The sequence below is a fragment of the Oncorhynchus keta genome, unplaced genomic scaffold (genome assembly GCF_023373465.1).
Source record: "Oncorhynchus keta strain PuntledgeMale-10-30-2019 unplaced genomic scaffold, Oket_V2 Un_contig_5180_pilon_pilon, whole genome shotgun sequence".
Lineage (NCBI taxonomy): Eukaryota > Metazoa > Chordata > Actinopteri > Salmoniformes > Salmonidae > Oncorhynchus > Oncorhynchus keta.
In genome coordinates this window covers 62,501-87,103 of record NW_026288156.1, presented here as the reverse complement: position 1 = coordinate 87,103, position 24,603 = coordinate 62,501, and the positions used below count along the sequence as shown (strand labels likewise).

At 47.6% G+C, this 24,603-nt stretch overlaps 1 pseudogene; it reads left to right on the top strand.

The window, feature by feature from the left end:
* Nucleotides 1-588: 588 nt before the first annotated feature.
* LOC127925134 (annexin A5-like) overlaps nt 589-24,603 on the top strand; it is a 28,020-nt pseudogene continuing 4,005 nt past the window's right edge.

Sequence of the window (24,603 nt, the reverse complement as noted above, 5' to 3'; positions counted from 1 at the left end):
CTGGGACTACACCACTTTATACTGTCAACAGGTTCATTACATTAGTAGACTGGGACTACACCACTTTATACTGTCAACAGGTTCATTACATTAGTAGACTGGGACTACACCACTTTATACTGTCAACAGGTTCATTACATTAGTAGACTGGGACTACACCACTTTATACTGTCAACAGGTTCATTACATTAGTAGACTGGGACTACACCACTTTATACTGTCAACAGGTTCATTACATTAGTAGACTGGGACTACACCACTTTATACTGTCAACAGGTTCATTACATTAGTAGACTACTGTACCCACAGTCCTCTCTGGTCTACCCTGAACTACTTTACCCACAGTTCTCTCTGGTCTACCCTGAACTACATTACCTACTGTCCTATCTGGTCTACCCTGAAATACTTTACCCACAGTCCTCTCTGGTCTACCCTGAACTACTTTACCCACAGTCCTCTCTGGTCTACCCTGAACTACTTTACCCACAGTCCTCGCTGGTCTACCCTGAACTACTTTACCCACAGTCCTCGCTGGTCTACCCTGAACTACATTACCCACAGTCCTCCTATGTGTCTGGTCTCTGATAGGCTGGTCGAGGCAGTGTGAGAGCCAGTGGAAACTTCAACGCCAACCAAGATGCAGAGACACTCTACAAGGCCATGAAGGGACTGGGTCAGTGGTGTGTGTGGTCTGCATGTGATGCAAAGTGAGGGAGTAACCATGGCACCAAAGATTTGACTATGGTGTTTGTTGTTGCCATAGGAACCGATGAGGATTCCATCATGAAGTTGTTGACGTCTCGTAGCAACAGCCAGAGACAGCAGATCAAAGCTGCATACAAGACCCTGCATGGCAAGGTCAGAACACAACCACAATACAACCACAACCACAATATAACCACAATACAACCACAATACAACCACAACAGCCAGAGACAGCAGATCAAAGCTGCATACAAGACCCTGCATGGCAAGGTCAGAACACAACCACAATATAACCACAACCACAATATAACCACAATACAACCACAACCACAATATAACCACAATACAACCACAACCACAATATAACCACAACCACAATATAACCACAACCACAATATAACCACAACCACAATACAACCACAATACAACTACAACCACAATATAACCACAATACAACCACAATACAACCACAACCACAATACAACCACAACCACAATACAACCACAACCACAATATAACCACAATACAACTACAACCACAATATAACCACAATACAACCACAACCACAATATAACCACAATACAACCACAACCACAATATAACCACAACCACAACCACAACCACAATATAACCACAATACAACCACAACCACAATATAACCACAACCACAATATAACCACAATACAACCACAACCACAATATAACCACAATACAACCACAACCACAATACAACCACAACCACAATATAACCACAATACAACCACAACCACAATATAACCACAATACAACCACAACCACAATATAACCACAATACAACCACAACCACAATATAACCACAACCACAATATAACCACAATACAACCACAACCACAATATAACCACAATACAACCACAACCACAATATAACCACAACCACAATATAACCACAATACAACCACAACCACAATATAACCACAACCACAACCACAACCACAATATAACCACAACCACAATATAAACCACAATAAACCAAATAATAGTAGACCACATATAACCACAATACAACCACAACCACAATATAACCACAATACAACCACAACCACAATATAACCACAATACAACCACAACCACAATATAACCACAATACAACCACAACCACAATACCACAATATAGACAACCACAATACACCACAACCACAATATAACCACAATACAACCACAACCACAATATAACCACAATACAACCACAACCACAACATAACCACAACCACAATATAACCACAATACAACCACAATACAACCACAACCACAATACAACCACAATACAACCACAACCACAATACAAACACAATACAACCACAACCACAATATAACCACAACCACAATACAACCACAATACAACCACAACCACAATATAACCACAACCACAATATAACCACAATACAACCACAACCACAATATAACCACAATACAACCACAATACAACCACAACCACAATATAACCACAATACAACCACAACCACAATACAACCACAATATAACCACAACCACAATACAACCACAACCACAATATAACCACAATACAACCACAACCACAATATAACCACAATACAACCACAACCACAATACAACCACAACCACAATATAACCACAATACAACCACAACCACAATATAACCACAACACAACCACAACCACAATATAACCACAACCACAATATAACCACAATACAACCACAACCACAATATAACCACAATACAACCACAACCACAATACAACCACAACCACAATATAACCACAACCACAATATAACCACAATACAACCACAACCACAATACAACCACAATATAACCACAACCACAATATAACCACAACCACAATATAACCACAATACAACCACAACCACAATATAACCACAATACAACCACAATACAACCACAACCACAATACAACCACAACCAACCACAACCACAATATAACCACAACCACAATATAACCACAATACAACCACAACCACAATATAACCACAATATAACCACAACCACAATATAACCACAACCACAATATAACCACAATACAACCACAACCACAATATAACCACAACCACAATATAACCACAATACAACCACAACCACAATACAACCACAACCACAATACAACCACAACCACAATACAACCACAACCACAACCACAATACAACCACAACCACAATACAACCACAATACAACCACAATACAACCACAACCACAATATAACCACAACCACAATATAACCACAATACAAACACAACCACAATACAACCACAACCACAATACAACCACAACCACAATATAACCACAATACAACCACAACCACAATGCAAACACAACCACAATACAACCACAATACAACCACAATATAACCACAACCACAATATAACCACAATACAACCACAACCACAATACAACCACAATACAACCACAATACAACCACAATACAACCACAACCACAATATAACCACAATACAACCACAATACAACCACAACCACAATATAACCACAATACAACCACAATACAACCACAATACAACCACAACCACAATATAACCACAATACAACCACAACCACAATATAACCACAATATAACCACAACCACAATATAACCATAATACAGCCACAACCACAATATAACCACAATACAACCACAACCACAACCACAACCACAATATAACCACAATACAACCACAACCACAATATAACCACAATATAACCACAACCACAATATAACCACAATACAACCACAACCACAATATAACCACAATACAACCACAACCACAATATAACCACAATACAACCACAACCACAATATAACCACAATACAACCACAACCACAATATAACCACAATACAACCACAACCACAATATAACCACAATACAACCACAACCACAATACAACCACAACCACAATACAACTACAACCACAACCACAATACAACCACAACCACAATACAACCACAATACAACCACAATACAACCACAACCACAACCACAATACAACCACAACCACAATACAACCACAATACAACCACAATACAACCACAATACAACCACAACCACAATACAACCACAACCACAATACAAACACAACCACAATACAACCACAACCACAATACAACCACAATACAACACAACCACAACCACAACCACAATACAACCACAACCACAATACAACCACAATACAACCACAACCACAATACAACCACAACCACAACCACAATACAACCACAATACAACCACAACTACAATACAACCACAACCACAATACAACCACAACCACAATATAACCACAATCACAACCACAACCACAACCACAATACAACCACAACCACAATACAACCACAACCACAATATAACCACAATACAACCACAACCACAACAACCACAACCACAACCACAATACAACCACAATACAACCACAACCACAATACAACCACAACCACAACCACAACCACAACCACAATACAACCACAACCAACAATACAACCACAACCACAATATAACCACAACCACAATACAACCACAACCACAATACAACCACAATACAACCACAACCACAATACAACCACAATACAACCACAATACAACCACAATACAACCACAACGCAAACACAATACAACTATCATACAACCACAACCACAATACAACCACAACCACAATATAACCACAATACAACCACAACCACAATATAACCACAATACAACCACAACCACAATATAACCACAATACAACCACAACCACAATACAACCACAATACAACCACAATACAACTACAATACAACTACAACCACAACCACAATACAACCACAACCACAATACAACCACAATACAACCACAACCACAACCACAATACAACCACAACCACAATACAACCACAATACAACCACAACCACAACCACAATACAACCACAACCACAATACAACCACAATACAACCACAACCACAACCACAATACAACCACAACCACAATACAACCACAACCACAACCACAATACAACCACAACCACAATACAACCACAACCACAATACAACCACAACCACAATACAACCACAATACAACCACAACCACAATACAACCACAACCACAATACAACCACAACCACAACCACAATACAACCACAACCACAATACAACCACAACCACAATACAACCACAACCACAATACAACCACAACCACAATATAACCACAATACAACCACAACCACAATACAACCACAACCACAATACAACCACAATACAACCACAATACAACCACAATACAACCACAATACAACCACAACCAACCATCATACAACCACAACCACAACCACAACCACAATATAACCACAATACAACCACAACCACAATACAACCACAATACAACCACAATACAACCACAACCACAATACAACCACAACCACAATATAACCACAACCACAATATAACCACAATACAACCACAACCACAACCACAATACAACCACAACAACCACAATACCAAACCACAATGCAAACACAACCACAATATAACCACAACCACAATATAACCACAATACCACAACCACAATACAACCACAATACAACCACAACCACAATACAACCACAACCACAATATAACCACAACCACAACACAACCACAACCACAACCACAACCACAATACAACCACAATACAACCACAAACCACAATACAACCACAATACAACCACAACCACAATACAACCACAATACAACCACAATACAACCACAACCACAATACAACCACAACCACAACCACAACCACAACCACAATACAACTACAACCACAACACAACCTAACACAACCCTAACACATTGTTATTATTGTTATTATTATTGCTATTATTGTTATTGTCTCATTCCCTTGTCTGTTTTTGACCTGTAGGAGCTGAGACCATTAGAATGTCACTGTATCCTGTAATGATATCTGTGACCCTGTGCATGTGACTAATAAACTCATCTAATGTCATCTACAACCACAACCATAACACAACCATAACACAATCCTCCCTCCATATTTCTCTCTCTCTCTCTCCCTCCCTCCTCCTCGTCCTCCTCCCTCTCTCTCTCTTCCCCTCTCTCTCCTCCCTCCTCTCTCTCTCTCTCTCTCTCTCCTCCCTCTCCTCTCCTCTCCCCCTCTGTCTCTCTCCTCTCCTCCCTCCTCCTCCTCTCTGTCTCTCTCTCTCTCTCTCCCTCCTCTCTCCTCTCTCTCTCTCTCTCCTCCCATCTCCTCCCATCTCCCCCCTCCCTCTCTCCTCCCTCCCTCCCTCCTCTCTCCAGGACCTGGTAGGTGATCTGCAGGGTGAACTGGGGGAAAGTTTGAGACTCTGATAGTGGCTCTAATGACTCCGCCCATCCTCTACGATGTGACATCACTACGGAACGCCATCAAGGTATTTTACCCAGGACTAGTGATGTCATATCCTGTGAGTGACGGTGTGATGTCATAGTGACTGTGTGTTGATGTCACGGTGTAGGGGCGGGGACCGATGAGAAGGTGCTGATTGAGATCCTGTCTTCTAGAACGGCCCAGCAGATTAAGGACATCACTGCTGCCTACCGCCAGGGTAACACACACACACACACACACACACACACACACACACACACACACACACACACACACACACACACACACACACACACTCACTGACTCACTGATTGTGTGTTCCAGAGTTTAATAAGAACCTGGAGGAGGATGTAACAGGAGACACGTCCGGTCACTTCAGGAGACTGCTGGTCATCCTGCTACAGGTGAGGGGTCAGAGGTCAGGGGAACATAGATCTGGTATATATAGATGATGTGGGACATAGATCTGTACGAGCCAAAAGTTTGGACACCTACCTAGAATAATAGTGAAGAAATCAGAACTCTGAAATAACACATATGGAATCATGTCGCAGCCAAAAAGTGCCTTGATGACAGTTTTGCTCTTGGCATTCTCTCAACCAGCTTCGTGAGGTAGTCACCTGGAATGCATTTTAATTAACAGGTGTGCCTTCTTAAAAGTTCATTTGTGGACATCCTTTCCTTTTTAATGTGTTTGAGCCAATCAGTAACCTTCAGTTCAATTTTTTTTTTTAACCTTTATTTGACTTGGCAAGTCAGTTAAGAACAAATTCTTATTTTCAATGACGGCCTGGGAACAGTGGGTTAACTGCCTGTTCAGGGGCAAAACGACAGATTTGTACCTTGTCAGCTCGGGGATTTGAACTTGCAACCTTCCGGTTACTAGTCCATCACCCTAACCACTAGGCTACCCAGCTCAAATAAGCAAAGAGAAACGACAGTCCATCATTACTTTAAGACATGAAGTCAGTCAATCGGGAACATTTCAAGAACTTCTAAAGTTTCTTCAAGTGCTATGATGAAACTGGCTCTCATGAGGACCTCCACAGGAAAGGAAGACCCAGAGTTACCTCTGCTGCAGAGGATAAGATCATTAGAGTTACCAGCCTCAGATTGGAAAGGAAGACCCAGAGTTACCTCTGCTGCAGAGGATGAGTTCATTAGAGTTACCATCCTCAGAAATTGCAGCCCAAATACATGCTTAACAGATTTCAAGTAACAGACACATCTCAACATCAACTGTTCAGAGGAGACTGTGTGAATCAGGCCTTCATGGTCGAATTGCTGGAAAGAAACCACTACTGAAGGACACCAATAATAAGAAGAGACTTGCTTGGGCCAAGAAACACGAGCAGTGGAAATTAGACTGGTGGAAGTCTGTTCTTTGGTCTGAGATTTTTTTGTTTGTTCAAACTGCCATGTCTTTGTGAGACACAGAGTAGGTTATTGGATGATCTCCGCATGTGTGGTTCCCATCGTGAAGCATGGAGGAGGAGGTGTGATGGTGTGTGGTTCCCACCGTGAAGCATGGAGGAGGTGGTGTGATGGTGCTTTGCTGGTTACACTGTCAGTGATTCATTTAGAATTCAAGTCACACTTAACCAGCATGGCTACCACAGCATTCTGCAGTGATACGCCATCCCATCTGGTTTGGCCTTAACCAGCATGGCTACCACAGCATTCTGCAACGATACACCATCCCATCTGGTTTGGCCTTAACCAGCATGGCTACCACAGCATTCTGCAACGATACGCCATCCCATCTGGTTTGGCCTTAACCAGCATGGCTACCACAGCATTCTGCAACGATACACCATCCCATCTGGTTTGGCCTTAACCAGCATGGCTACCACAGCATTCTGCAACGATACGCCATCCCATCTGGTTTGGCCTTAACCAGCATGGCTACCACAGCATTCTGCACACCATCCCATCTGGTTTGGCCTTAACCAGCATGGCTACCACAGCATTCTGCAGAGATACGCCCATCTGGTTTGGCCTTAACCAGCATGGCTACCACAGCATTCTGCAGAGATACGCCCATCTGGTTTGGCCTTAACCAGCATGGCTACCACAGCATTCTGCAGCGATACGCCATCCCATCTGGTTTGGCCTTAACCAGCATGGCTACCACAGCATTCTGCAACGATACACCATCCCATCTGGTTTGGCCTTAACCAGCATGGCTACCACAGCATTCTGCAGAGATACTCCCATCTGGTTTGGCCTTAACCAGCATGGCTACCACAGCATTCTGCAGAGATACGCCCATCTGGTTTGGCCTTAACCAGCATGGCTACCACAGCATTCTGCAGCGATACACCATCCCATCTGGTTTGGCCTTAACCAGCATGGCTACCACAGCATTCTGCAGCGATACGCCATCCCATCTGGTTTGGCCTTAACCAGCATGGCCACCACAGCATTCTGCAACATACACCATCCCATCTGGTTTGGCTGCAACCAGCATGGCTACCACATCCCATCCCATCTGGTTTGGCCTTAACCAGCATGGCTACCACAGCATTCTGCAGCGATACGCCATCCCATCTGGTTTGGCCTTAACCAGCATGGCTACCACAGCATTCTGCAGCGATACGCCATCCCATCTGGTTTGGCCTTAACCAGCATGGCTACCACAGCATTCTGCAGCGATACGCCATCCCATCTGGTTTGGCCTTAACCAGCATGGCTACCACAGCATTCTGCAACGATACGCCATCCCATCTGGTTTGGCCTTAACCAGCATGGCTACCACAGCATTCTGCAACGATACGCCATCCCATCTGGTTTGGCCTTAACCAGCATGGCTACCACAGCATTCTGCAACGATACGCCATCCCATCTGGTTTGGCCTTAACCAGCATGGCTACCACAGCATTCTGCAACGATACGCCATCCCATCTGGTTTGGCCTTAACCAGCATGGCTACCACAGCATTCTGCAACGATACGCCATCCCATCTGGTTTGGCCTTAACCAGCATGGCTACCACAGCATTCTGCAACGATACACCATCCCATCTGGTTTGGCCTTAACCAGCATGGCTACCACAGCATTCTGCAGAGATACGCCCATCTGGTTTGGCCTTAACCAGCATGGCTACCACAGCATTCTGCAGAGATACGCCCATCTGGTTTGGCCTTAACCAGCATGGCTACCACAGCATTCTGCAGAGATACGCCCATCTGGTTTGGCCTTAACCAGCATGGCTACCACAGCATTCTGCAACGATACACCATCCCATCTGGTTTGGCCTTAACCAGCATGGCTACCACAGCATTCTGCAGAGATACGCCCATCTGGTTTGGCCTTAACCAGCATGGCTACCACAGCATTCTGCAGAGATACGCCCATCTGGTTTGGCCTTAACCAGCATGGCTACCACAGCATTCTGCAACGATACACCATCCCATCTGGTTTGGCCTTAACCAGCATGGCTACCACAGCATTCTGCAGCGATACACCATCCCATCTGGTTTGGCCTTAACCAGCATGGCTACCACAGCATTCTGCAACGATACACCATCCCATCTGGTTTGGCCTTAACCAGCATGGCTACCACAGCATTCTGCAGCGATACGCCATCCCATCTGGTTTGGCCTTAACCAGCATGGCTACCACAGCATTCTGCAACGATACACCATCCCATCTGGTTTGGCCTTAACCAGCATGGCTACCACAGCATTCTGCAGTGATACGCCATCCCATCTGGTTTGGCCTTAACCAGCATGGCTACCACAGCATTCTGCAGCGATACGCCATCCCATCTGGTTTGGCCTTAACCAACATGGCTACCACAGCATTCTGCAGCGATACGCCATCCCATCTGGTTTGGCCTTAACCAGCATGGCTACCACAGCATTCTGCAACGATACGCCATCCCATCTGGTTTGGCCTTAACCAGCATGGCTACCACAGCATTCTGCAACGATACACCATCCCATCTGGTTTGGCCTTAACCAGCATGGCTACCACAGCATTCTGCAGCGATACACCATCCCATCTGGTTTGGCCTTAACCAGCATGGCTACCACAGCATTCTGCAGCGATACGCCATCCCATCTGGTTTGGCCTTAACCAGCATGGCTACCACAGCATTCTGCAGCGATACACCATCCCATCTGGTTTGGCCTTAACCAGCATGGCTACCACAGCATTCTGCAGCGATACACCATCCCATCTGGTTTGGCCTTAACCAGCATGGCTACCACAGCATTCTGCAGAGATACGCCCATCTGGTTTGGCCTTAACCAGCATGGCTACCACAGCATTCTGCAACGATACACCATCCCATCTGGTTTGGCCTTAACCAGCATGGCTACCACAGCATTCTGCAGAGATACGCCCATCTGGTTTGGCCTTAACCAGCATGGCTACCACAGCATTCTGCAGAGATACGCCCATCTGGTTTGGCCTTAACCAGCATGGCTACCACAGCATTCTGCAACGATACACCATCCCATCTGGTTTGGCCTTAACCAGCATGGCTACCACAGCATTCTGCAGCGATACACCATCCCATCTGGTTTGGCCTTAACCAGCATGGCTACCACAGCATTCTGCAACGATACACCATCCCATCTGGTTTGGCCTTAACCAGCATGGCTACCACAGCATTCTGCAGCGATACACCATCCCATCTGGTTTGGCCTTAACCAGCATGGCTACCACAGCATTCTGCAGCGATACACCATCCCATCTGGTTTGGCCTTAACCAGCATGGCTACCACAGCATTCTGCAACGATACGCCATCCCATCTGGTTTGGCCTTAACCAGCATGGCTACCACAGCATTCTGCAACGATACACCATCCCATCTGGTTTGGCCTTAACCAGCATGGCTACCACAGCATTCTGCAGCGATACGCCATCCCATCTGGTTTGGCCTTAACCAGCATGGCTACCACAGCATTCTGCAGCGATACACCATCCCATCTGGTTTGGCCTTAACCAGCATGGCTACCACAGCATTCTGCAACGATACCCCATCCCATCTGGTTTGGCCTTAACCAGCATGGCTACCACAGCATTCTGCAACGATACGCCATCCCATCTGGTTTGGCCTTAACCAGCATGGCTACCACAGCATTCTGCAGTGATACGCCATCCCATCTGGTTTGGCCTTAACCAGCATGGCTACCACAGCATTCTGCAACGATACACCATCCCATCTGGTTTGGCCTTAACCAGCATGGCTACCACAGCATTCTGCAGCGATACGCCATCCCATCTGGTTTGGCCTTAACCAGCATGGCTACCACAGCATTCTGCAGCGATACACCATCCCATCTGGTTTGGCCTTAACCAGCATGGCTACCACAGCATTCTGCAACGATACCCCATCCCATCTGGTTTGGCCTTAACCAGCATGGCTACCACAGCATTCTGCAACGATACGCCATCCCATCTGGTTTGGCCTTAACCAGCATGGCTACCACAGCATTCTGCAGTGATACGCCATCCCATCTGGTTTGGCCTTAACCAGCATGGCTACCACAGCATTCTGCAGCGATACACCATCCCTTCTGGTTTGGCCTTAACCAGCATGGCTACCACTGCATTCTGCAACGATACACCATCCCATCTGGTTTGGCCTTAACCAGCATGGCTACCACAGCATTCTGCAACGATACACCATCCCATCTGGTTTGGCCTTAACCAGCATGGCTACCACAGCATTCTGCAACGATACACCATCCCATCTGGTTTGGCCTTAACCAACATGGCTACCACAGCATTCTGCAGCGATACGCCATCCCATCTGGTTTGGCCTTAACCAGCATGGCCACCACAGCATTCTGCAACGATACACCATCCCATCTGGTTTGGCCTTAACCAGCATGGCCACCACAGCATTCTGCAACGATACACCATCCCATCTGGTTTGGCCTTAACCAACATGGCTACCACAGCATTCTGCAGCGATTCGCCATCCCATCTGGTTTGGCCTTAACCAGCATGGCTACCACAGCATTCTGCAACGATACGCCATCCCATCTGGTTTGGCCTTAACCAGCATGGCTACCACAGCATTCTGCAGCGATACGCCATCCCATCTGGTTTGGCCTTAACCAGCATGGCTACCACAGCATTCTGCAGCGATACACCATCCCATCTGGTTTGGCCTTAACCAGCATGGCTACCACAGCATTCTGCAACGATACCCCATCCCATCTGGTTTGGCCTTAACCAGCATGGCTACCACAGCATTCTGCAACGATACGCCATCCCATCTGGTTTGGCCTTAACCAGCATGGCTACCACAGCATTCTGCAGTGATACGCCATCCCATCTGGTTTGGCCTTAACCAGCATGGCTACCACAGCATTCTGCAACGATACACCATCCCATCTGGTTTGGCCTTAACCAGCATGGCTACCACAGCATTCTGCAACGATACACCATCCCATCTGGTTTGGCCTTAACCAGCATGGCTACCACAGCATTCTGCAACGATACACCATCCCATCTGGTTTGGCCTTAACCAGCATGGCTACCACAGCATTCTGCAACGATACACCATCCCATCTGGTTTGGCCTTAACCAGCATGGCTACCACAGCATTCTGCAGCGATACACCATCCCATCTGGTTTGGCCTTAACCAGCATGGCTACCACAGCATTCTGCAACGATACACCCATCTGGTTTGGCCTTAACCAGCATGGCTACCACAGCATTCTGCAGCGATACACCATCCCATCTGGTTTGGCCTTAACCAGCATGGCTACCACAGCATTCTGCAACGATACGCCATCCCATCTGGTTTGGCCTTAACCAGCATGGCTACCACAGCATTCTGCAACGATACGCCATCCCATCTGGTTTGGCCTTAACCAGCATGGCTACCACAGCATTCTGCAGCGATACGCCATCCCATCTGGTTTGGCCTTAACCAGCATGGCCACCACAGCATTCTGCAACGATACACCATCCCATCTGGTTTGGCCTTAACCAACATGGCTACCACAGCATTCTGCAGCGATACGCCATCCCATCTGGTTTGGCCTTAACCAGCATGGCTACCACAGCATTCTGCAGCGATACGCCATCCCATCTGGTTTGGCCTTAACCAGCATGGCTACCACAGCATTCTGCAGCGATACCCCATCCCATCTGGTTTGGCCTTAACCAGCATGGCTACCACAGCATTCTGCAGCGATACACCATCCCATCTGGTTTGGCCTTAACCAGCATGGCTACCACAGCATTCTGCAACGATACACCATCCCATCTGGTTTGGCCTTAACCAGCATGGCTACCACAGCATTCTGCAACGATACGCCATCCCATCTGGTTTGGCCTTAACCAGCATGGCTACCACAGCATTCTGCAACGATACACCATCCCATCTGGTTTGGCCTTAACCAGCATGGCTACCACAGCATTCTGCAGCGATACACCATCCCATCTGGTTTGGCCTTAACCAGCATGGCTACCACAGCATTCTGCAGCGATACGCCATCCCATCTGGTTTGGCCTTAACCAGCATGGCTACCACAGCATTCTGCAGCGATACACCATCCCATCTGGTTTGGCCTTAACCAGCATGGCTACCACAGCATTCTGCAACGATACACCATCCCATCTGGTTTGGCCTTAACCAGCATGGCTACCACAGCATTCTGCAACGATACACCATCCCATCTGGTTTGGCCTTAACCAGCATGGCTACCACAGCATTCTGCAGCGATACGCCATCCCATCTGGTTTGGCCTTAACCAGCATGGCTACCACAGCATTCTGCAACGATACACCATCCCATCTGGTTTGGCCTTAACCAGCATGGCTACCACAGCATTCTGCAACGATACGCCATCCCATCTGGTTTGGCCTTAACCAGCATGGCTACCACAGCATTCTGCAGAGATACACCATCCCATCTGGTTTGGCCTTAACCAGCATGGCTACCACAGCATTCTGCAACGATACGCCATCCCATCTGGTTTGGCCTTAACCAGCATGGCCACCACAGCATTCTGCAGCGATACACCATCCCATCTGGTTTGGCCTTAACCAGCATGGCTACCACAGCATTCTGCAGAGACACGCCATCCCATCTGGTTTGGCCTTAACCAACATGGCTACCACAGCATTCTGCAGCGATACACCATCCCATCTGGTTTGGCCTTAACCAGCATGGCTACCACAGCATTCTGCAACGATACGCCATCCCATCTGGTTTGGCCTTAACCAGCATGGCTACCACAGCATTCTGCAGCGATACGCCATCCCATCTGGTTTGGCCTTAACCAGCATGGCTACCACAGCATTCTGCAACGATACACCATCCCATCTGGTTTGGCCTTAACCAGCATGGCTACCACAGCATTCTGCAGCGATACGCCATCCCATCTGGTTTGGCCTTAACCAGCATGGCTACCACAGCATTCTGCAGAGATACTCCATCCCATCTGGTTTGGCCTTAACCAGCATGGCTACCACAGCATTCTGCAACGATACGCCATCCCATCTGGTTTGGCCTTAACCAGCATGGCCACCACAGCATTCTGCAACGATACACCATCCCATCTGGTTTGGCCTTAACCAGCATGGCCACCACAGCATTCTGCAACGATACGCCATCCCATCTGGTTTGGCCTTAACCAGCATGGCTACCACAGCATTCTGCAGCGATACACCATCCCATCTGGTTTGGCCTTAACCAGCATGGCTACCACAGCATTCTGCAGCGATACGCCATCCCATCTGGTTTGGCCTTAACCAGCATGGCTACCACAGCATTCTGCAGCGATACACCATCCCATCTGGTTTGGCCTTAACCAACATGGCTACCACAGCATTCTGCAACGATACGCCATCCCATCTGGTTTGGCCTTAACCAGCATGGCCACCACAGCATTCTGCAGCGATACACCATCCCATCTGGTTTGGCCTTAACCAGCATGGCTACCACAGCATTCTGCAGCGATACACCATCCCATCTGGTTTGGCCTTAACCAGCATGGCTACCACAGCATTCTGCAGCGATACACCATCCCATCTGGTTTGGCCTTAACCAGCATGGCTACCACAGCATTCTGCAGAGATACACCATCCCATCTGGTTTGGCCTTAACCAGCATGGCCACCACAGCATTCTGCAACGATACACCATCCCATCTGGTTTGGCCTTAACCAGCATGGCCACCACAGCATTCTGCAACGATACACCATCCCATCTGGTTTGGCCTTAACCAACATGGCCACCACAGCATTCTGCAGCGATACACCATCCCATCTGGTTTGGCCTTAACCAGCATGGCTACCACAGCATTCTGCAGCGATACACCATCCCATCTGGTTTGGCCTTAACCAGCATGGCTACCACAGCATTCTGCAGCGATACACCATCCCATCTGGTTTGGCCTTAACCAGCATGGCCACCACAGCATTCTGCAACGATACACCATCCCATCTGGTTTGGCCTTAACCAACATGGCTACCACAGCATTCTGCAGCGATACACCATCCCATCTGGTTTGGCCTTAACCAGCATGGCCACCACAGCATTCTGCAACGATACGCCATCCCATCTGGTTTGGCCTTAACCAGCATGGCTACCACAGCATTCTGCAACGATACACCATCCCATCTGGTTTGGCCTTAACCAGCATGGCTACCACAGCATTCTGCAACGATACGCCATCCCATCTGGTTTGGCCTTAACCAGCATGGCTACCACAGCATTCTGCAGCGATACACCATCCCATCTGGTTTGGCCTTAACCAGCATGGCTACCACAGCATTCTGCAACGATACACCATCCCATCTGGTTTGGCCTTAACCAGCATGGCTACCACAGCATTCTGCAACGATACACCATCCCATCTGGTTTGGCCTTAACCAGCATGGCTACCACAGCATTCTGCAACGATACACCATCCCATCTGGTTTGGCCTTAACCAGCATGGCTACCACAGCATTCTGCAACGATACACCATCCCATCTGGTTTGGCCTTAACCAGCATGGCTACCACAGCATTCTGCAGCGATACACCATCCCATCTGGTTTGGCCTTAACCAGCATGGCCACCACAGCATTCTGCAACGATACACCATCCCATCTGGTTTGGCCTTAACCAACATGGCTACCACAGCATTCTGCAGCGATACACCATCCCATCTGGTTTGGCCTTAACCAGCATGGCTACCACAGCATTCTGCAACGATACGCCATCCCATCTGGTTTGGCCTTAACCAGCATGGCTACCACAGCATTCTGCAACGATACGCCATCCCATCTGGTTTGGCCTTAACCAGCATGGCTACCACAGCATTCTGCAGTGATACGCCATCCCATCTGGTTTGGCCTTAACCAGCATGGCTACCACAGCATTCTGCAACGATACACCATCCCTTCTGGTTTGGCCTTAACCAGCATGGCTACCACAGCATTCTGCAACGATACACCATCCCATCTGGTTTGGCCTTAACCAGCATGGCTACCACAGCATTCTGCAGCGATACACCATCCCATCTGGTTTGGCCTTAACCAGCATGGCTACCACAGCATTCTGCAACGATACGCCATCCCATCTGGTTTGGCCTTAACCAGCATGGCTACCACAGCATTCTGCAACGATACACCATCCCATCTGGTTTGGCCTTAACCAGCATGGCTACCACAGCATTCTGCAACGATACGCCATCCCATCTGGTTTGGCCTTAACCAGCATGGCTACCACAGCATTCTGCAACGATACGCCATCCCATCTGGTTTGGCCTTAACCAGCATGGCTACCACAGCATTCTGCAACGATACACCATCCCATCTGGTTTGGCCTTAACCAACATGGCTACCACAGCATTCTGCAGCGATACGCCATCCCATCTGGTTTGGCCTTAACCAGCATGGCTACCACAGCATTCTGCAGCGATACGCCATCCCATCTGGTTTGGCCTTACCCAGCATGGCCACCACAGCATTCTGCAGCGATACGCCATCCCATCTGGTTTGGCCTTAACCAGCATGGCCACCACAGCATTCTGCAACGATACACCATCCCATCTGGTTTGGCCTTAACCAACATGGCTACCACAGCATTCTGCAGCGATACGCCATCCCATCTGGTTTGGCCTTAACCAGCATGGCTACCACAGCATTCTGCAACGATACACCATCCCATCTGGTTTGGCCTTAACCAGCATGGCTACCACAGCATTCTGCAGCGATACGCCATCCCATCTGGTTTGGCCTTAACCAGCATGGCTACCACAGCATTCTGCAGCGATACACCATCCCATCTGGTTTGGCCTTAACCAGCATGGCTACCACAGCATTCTGCAACGATACCCCATCCCATCTGGTTTGGCCTTAACCAGCATGGCTACCACAGCATTCTGCAACGATACGCCATCCCATCTGGTTTGGCCTTAACCAGCATGGCTACCACAGCATTCTGCAGCGATACACCATCCCATCTGGTTTGGCCTTAACCAGCATGGCTACCACAGCATTCTGCAACGATACACCCCCATCTGGTTTGGCCTTAACCAGCATGGCTACCACAGCATTCTGCAGCGATACACCATCCCATCTGGTTTGGCCTAAACCAGCATGGCTACCACAGCATTCTGCAGCGATACACCATCCCATCTGGTTTGGCCTTAACCAGCATGGCTACCACAGCATTCTGCAACGATACGCCATCCCATCTGGTTTGGCCTTAACCAGCATGGCCACCACAGCATTCTGCAACGATACACCATCCCATCTGGTTTGGCCTTAACCAACATGGCTACCACAGCATTCTGCAGCGATACGCCATCCCATCTGGTTTGGCCTTAACCAGCATGGCCACCACAGCATTCTGCAACGATACACCATCCCATCTGGTTTGGCCTTAACCAACATGGCTACCACAGCATTCTGCAGCGATACGCCATCCCATCTGGTTTGGCCTTAACCAGCATGGCTACCACAGCATTCTGCAACGATACACCATCCCATCTGGTTTGGCCTTAACCAGCATGGCTACCACAGCATTCTGCAGCGATACGCCATCCCATCTGGTTTGGCCTTAACCAGCATGGCTACCACAGCATTCTGCAGCGATACACCATCCCATCTGGTTTGGCCTTAACCAGCATGGCTACCACAGCATTCTGCAACGATACCCCATCCCATCTGGTTTGGCCTTAACCAGCATGGCTACCACAGCATTCTGCAACGATACGCCATCCCATCTGGTTTGGCCTTAACCAGCATGGCTACCACAGCATTCTGCAGCGATACACCATCCCATCTGGTTTGGCCTTAACCAGCATGGCTACCACAGCATTCTGCAACGATACACCCATCTGGTTTGGCCTTAACCAGCATGGCTACCACAGCATTCTGCAGCGATACACCATCCCATCTGGTTTGGCCTTAACCAGCATGGCTACCACAGCATTCTGCAACGATACGCCATCCCATCTGGTTTGGCCTTAACCAGCATGGCTACCACAGCATTCTGCAACGATACACCATCCCATCTGGTTTGGCCTTAACCAGCATGGCTACCACAGCATTCTGCAACGATACACCATCCCATCTGGTTTGGCCTTAACCAGCATGGCTACCACAGCATTCTGCAGCGATACGCCATCCCATCTGGTTTGGCCTTAACCAGCATGGCTACCACAGCATTCTGCAGCGATACGCCATCCCATCTGGTTTGGCCTTAACCAGCATGGCCACCACAGCATTCTGCAACGATACACCATCCCATCTGGTTTGGCCTTAACCAACATGGCTACCACAGCATTCTGCAGCGATACACCATCCCATCTGGTTTGGCCTTAACCAGCATGGCCACCACAGCATTCTGCAGCGATACGCCCATCTGGTTTGGCCTTAACCAGCATGGCTACCACAGCATTCTGCAGCGATACACCATCCCATCTGGTTTGGCCTTAACCAGCATGGCTACCACAGCATTCTGCAACGATACACCATCCCATCTGGTTTGGCCTTAACCAGCATGGCTACCACAGCATTCTGCAGCGATACACCATCCCATCTGGTTTGGCCTTAACCAGCATGGCTACCACAGCATTCTGCAACGATACACCATCCCATCTGGTTTGGCCTTAACCAGCATGGCCACCACAGCATTCTGCAACGATACACCATCCCATCTGGTTTGGCCTTAACCAGCATGGCTACCACAGCATTCTGCAGCGATACGCCCATCTGGTTTGGCCTTAACCAACATGGCTACCACAGCATTCTGCAGCGATACACCATCCCATCTGGTTTGGCCTTAACCAGCATGGCTACCACAGCATTCTGCAACGATACACCATCCCATCTGGTTTGGCCTTAACCAACATGGCTACCACAGCATTCTGCAGCGATATGCCATGCCATCTGGTTTGGCCTTAACCAGCATGGCCACCACAGCATTCTGCAGTGATACGCCCATCTGGTTTGGCCTTAACCAGCATGGCTACCACAGCATTCTGCAGTGATACGCCCATCTGGTTTGGCCTTAACCAGCATGGCTACCACAGCATTCTGCAGAGATACGCCATCCCATCTGGTTTGGCCTTAACCAGCATGGCTACCACAGCATTCTGTAGTGATCCACCATCCCATCTGGTTTGGCCTTAACCAGCATGGCTACCACAGCATTCTGCAGCGATACACCATCCCATCTGGTTTGGCCTTAACCAGCATGGCTACCACAGCATTCTGCAGCGATACGCCATCCCATCTGGTTTGGCCTTAACCAGCATGGCTACCACAGCATTCTGCAGTGATACGCCATGCCATCTGGTTTGGGCTTAACCAGCATGGCTACCACAGCATTCTGCAGTGATACGCCATGCCATCTGGTTTGGGCTTAACCAGCATGGCTACCACAGCATTCTGCAACGATACACCATCCCATCTGGTTTGGCCTTAACCAGCATGGCCACCACAGCATTCTGCAACTATACACCATCCCATCTGGTTTGGCCTTAACCAGCATGGCTACCACAGCATTCTGCAGCGATACACCATCCCATCTGGTTTGGCCTTAACCAGCATGGCTACCACAGCATTCTGCAGAGATACGCCATCCCATCTGGTTTGGCCTTAACCAGCATGGCTACCACAGCATTCTGCAACGATACACCATCCCATCTGGTTTGCACGACTATCATTTGTTTTCAACAGGACGATGACCCAACATATCTCCAGGCTGTGTCAGGGCTATTTGACCAAGAAGGAGAGAGATGGAGTGCTGCATCAGATGACCTGGCCTCCACAATCATCCAACCTCAACCCAATTGAGATGGTTTGGGTTAAATTGGACCGCAGAGTGAAGGAAAAGCAGCCAACAAAGTGCTCAGCATATGTGGGAACTCCTTCAAGACTGTTGGAAAAGCATTCCTGGTGAAGCTGGTTGAGAGAATGCCAAGAGTGTGAAAAGCTGTCATCAAGGCGAATGATGGCTACTTTGAAGAATCTAAAATATATTTTGATTTGTTTATTTTATGGTTTTGATGTCATCACTATTATTCTGTAGAAAATAGTAAAAAATAAAGAAAAACCCAAACTTGTCAAAACTTTTGACTGGTACTGTAGATGTGTGGGACATAGATCTGACAGATATAGATGTGTGGGACGTAGATATGACAGATATAGATGTGTGGGACATAGATCTAACAGATATAGATGTGTGGGACGTAGATATGACAGATATAGATGTGTGGGACGTAGATCTGACAGATATAGATGTGTGGGACATAGATATGACAGATATAGATGTGTGGGACATGGATCTGACAGATATAGATGTGTGGGACGTAGATCTGACAGATATAGATGTGTGGGACATAGATCTGACAGATATAGATGTGTGGGACATAGATCTGACAGATAGATATGATCTGACAGATATAGATGTGTGGGACATAGATCTGACAGATATAGATGTGTGGAGATCTGACAGATATAGATGTGGACATAGATCTGACAGATGTAGATGTGTGGGACATAGATCTGACAGATATAGATGTGTGGGACATAGATCTGACAGATATAGATGTGTGGGACATGGATCTGACAGATATAGATGTGTGGGACATAGATCTCACAGATATAGATGTGTGGGACATGGATCTGATAGATAAAGATGTGTGGGACATGGATCTGACAGATATAGATGTGTGGGACATAGATCTGACAGATATAGATGTGTGGGACATGGATCTGATAGATAAAGATGTGTGGGACATGGATCTGACAGATATAGATGTGTGGGACATAGATCTGACAGATATAGATGTGTGGACATGGATCTGACAGATATAGATGTGTGGGACATGGATCTGACAGATATAGATGTGTGGGACATAGATCTCACAGATATAGATGTGTGGGACATGGATCTAACAGATATAGATGTGTGGGACATAGATCTGACAGATATAGATGTGTGGGACATAGATCTGACAGATATAGATGTGTGGGACATAGATCTGACAGATATAGATGTGTGGGACATAGATCTGACAGATATAGATGTGTGGGACATAGATCTGACAGATATAGATGTGTGGGACATAGATATGACAGATATAGATGTGTGGGACATAGATATGACAGATATAGATGTGTGGGACATAGATCTGACAGATATAGATGTGTGGGACGTAGATATGACAGATATAGATGTGTGGGACATAGATCTGACAGATATAGATGTGTGGGACATGGATCTGACAGATATAGATGTGTGGGACATAGATCTGACAGATATAGATGTGTGGGACATAGATCTGACAGATATAGATGTGTGGGACATAGATCTGACAGATATAGATGTGTGGGACGTAGATATGACAGATATAGATGTGTGGGACATAGATCTGACAGATATAGATGTGTGGGACATAGATCTGACAGATATAGATGTGTGGGACATAGATCTGACAGATATAGATGTGTGGGACATGGATCTGACAGATATAGATGTGTGGGACATAGATCTGACAGATATAGATGTGTGGGACATGGATCTGATAGCTATAGATGTGTGGGACATAGATCTGACAGATATAGATGTGTGGGACATGGATCTGACAGATATAGATGTGTGGGACATGGATCTGATAGATAAAGATGTGTGGGACATGGATCTGACAGATATAGATGTGTGGGACATAGATCTGACAGATATAGATGTGTGGGACATGGATCTGACAGATATAGATGTGTGGGACATGGATCTGACAGATATAGATGTGTGGGACATAGATCTAACAGATATAGATGTGTGGGACATAGATCTAACAGATATAGATGTGTGGGACATAGATCTGACAGATATAGATGTGTGGGACATAGATCTGACAGATATAGATGTGTGGGACATAGATCTGACAGATATAGATGTGTGGGACATAGGTCTGACAGATATAGATGTGTGGGACATAGATCTAACAGATATAGATGTGTGGGACATAGATCTGATAGATGTGCTCTCTCTCCTCTCAGGCCAGCAGACAGCAGGGGGTACAGGAGGGGAACATAGAGGCTGACGCACAGGTAAGAGAGAGAGTGTGTGGTGTGTGTGTGTGTGTGTGTGTGTGAGAGAGAATCACATGTCAACAATGTAAAGTCAATGTATTTAACCTCAATGTAAAGTCGATGTATTTAACCTCAATGTAAAGTCAATGTATTTAACCTCAATGTAAAGTCGATGTATTTAACCTCAATGTAAAGTCAATGTATTTAACCTCAATGTAAAGTCAATGTAATTAACCTCAATGTAAAGTCAATGTATTTAACCTCAATGTAAAGTCAATGTATTTAACCTCAATGTAAAGTCAATGTAATTAACCTCAATGTAAAGTCAATGTATTTAACCTCAATGTAAAGTCAATGTATTTAACCTCAATGTAAAGTCAATGTATTTAACCTCCAGTGTAAAGACAAGGTTCAGTTCAGTTCCAAAATCCAGAAAGAAAATCCCCAAATCAGTAAACTGGGGAAATGATCCCAGGCTTGATGTGATCAGTTCAGTCGGCCTGAGAAAGACGTCCACAAAGTTAAAGTTATTTTGATAATAAACACAATGTCCCTTCAGTCTTGTGTGGAACTGAGAACTGGGTTTTTAAACCAACAGGTTATTTAGAGACCAAACATTTGTGATTGTGACAACAGCTGTAGAGCTTCATACAGCATGTCAGTTCTTTGACTGTGTGTGTGTGTGTGTGTGTGTGTGTGTGTGTGTGTGTGTGTGTGTGTGTGTGTGTGTGTGTGTGTGTGTGTGTGTGTGTGTGTGTGTGTGTGTAGACTTTGTTCTCTGCAGGAGAGAAGAAGTTTGGGACCGATGAAGAACAGTTCATCACCATCCTGGGGAACAGGAGCACTGAACACCTGAGGAGAGGTGGGGGGGGGACACACACACACCTGAGGAGAGGTGGGGGGGGACACACCTGAGGAGAGATGGGAAGGGGGGACACACACACCGGAGGAGAGGTGGGAAGGGGGATACCGGAGGAGAGATGGGAAGGGGGGACACACCGGAAGAGAGGTGGGAAGGGTGGGGGGACACACACCGGAGGAGAGGTGGGGTGGGGGGTAGACCTGAGGAGAGGGGGTGGGGTGGGGGTAGACCTGAGGAGAGGTGGGGTGGGGTGGGTGGGGGGTAGACCTGAGGAGAGGGGGGGGGGGGGGGGGGGTAGACCTGAGGAGAGGGGGTGGGGTGGGGGGGTAGACCTGAGGAGAGGGGGTGGGGTGGTGGGGGGTAGACCTGAGGAGAGGGGGGTGGGGGGGGGGTAGACCTGAGGAGAGGGGGTGGGGTGGGGGGTAGACCTGAGGAGAGGTGGGGTGGGGGGGGGGTAGACCTGAGGAGAGGGGGTGGGGGGGGGTAGACCTGAGGAGAGGGGGTGGGGGGTAGACCTGAGGAGAGGTGTGTGTATATAAAGGGTATCAACGCACACTTTCTGTGACCTATACGTGTGTGTGTGTGTGTGTGTGTGTGTGTGTGTGTGTGTATCAGTGTTTGCTGCGTACATGAAGCTGGCAGGGTATGAGATGGAAGAGAGTATTCAGAGAGAGACTTCTGGAGGACTGAGAGACCTGCTACTGGCCGTGGGTAAGACACACCACACCACACACACACACCACACCACACACACACACACACACACACACACACACACACACCACACCACACACACACACACACCACCACACCACACCACACCACACCACACCACACACACCCACCACACACACACACCACACACACACCACACACACCACACACACACCACACCACACACACCCACACACACACCACACACACCACCCACACCACACCACACCACACCACACACACCCGACCCCACCCCACACACACACACACACACACACACACACACACACACACACACACACACACACACACACACACACACACACACCCGACCCCACCCCACACCACACCACACACACACGTACACACACACCACACCACACACACACACAGTTCTAAAAACACATATCTAGTATTAGAATGATCTTCTTCCTAGTATGGAGAAAATAGATATGTTT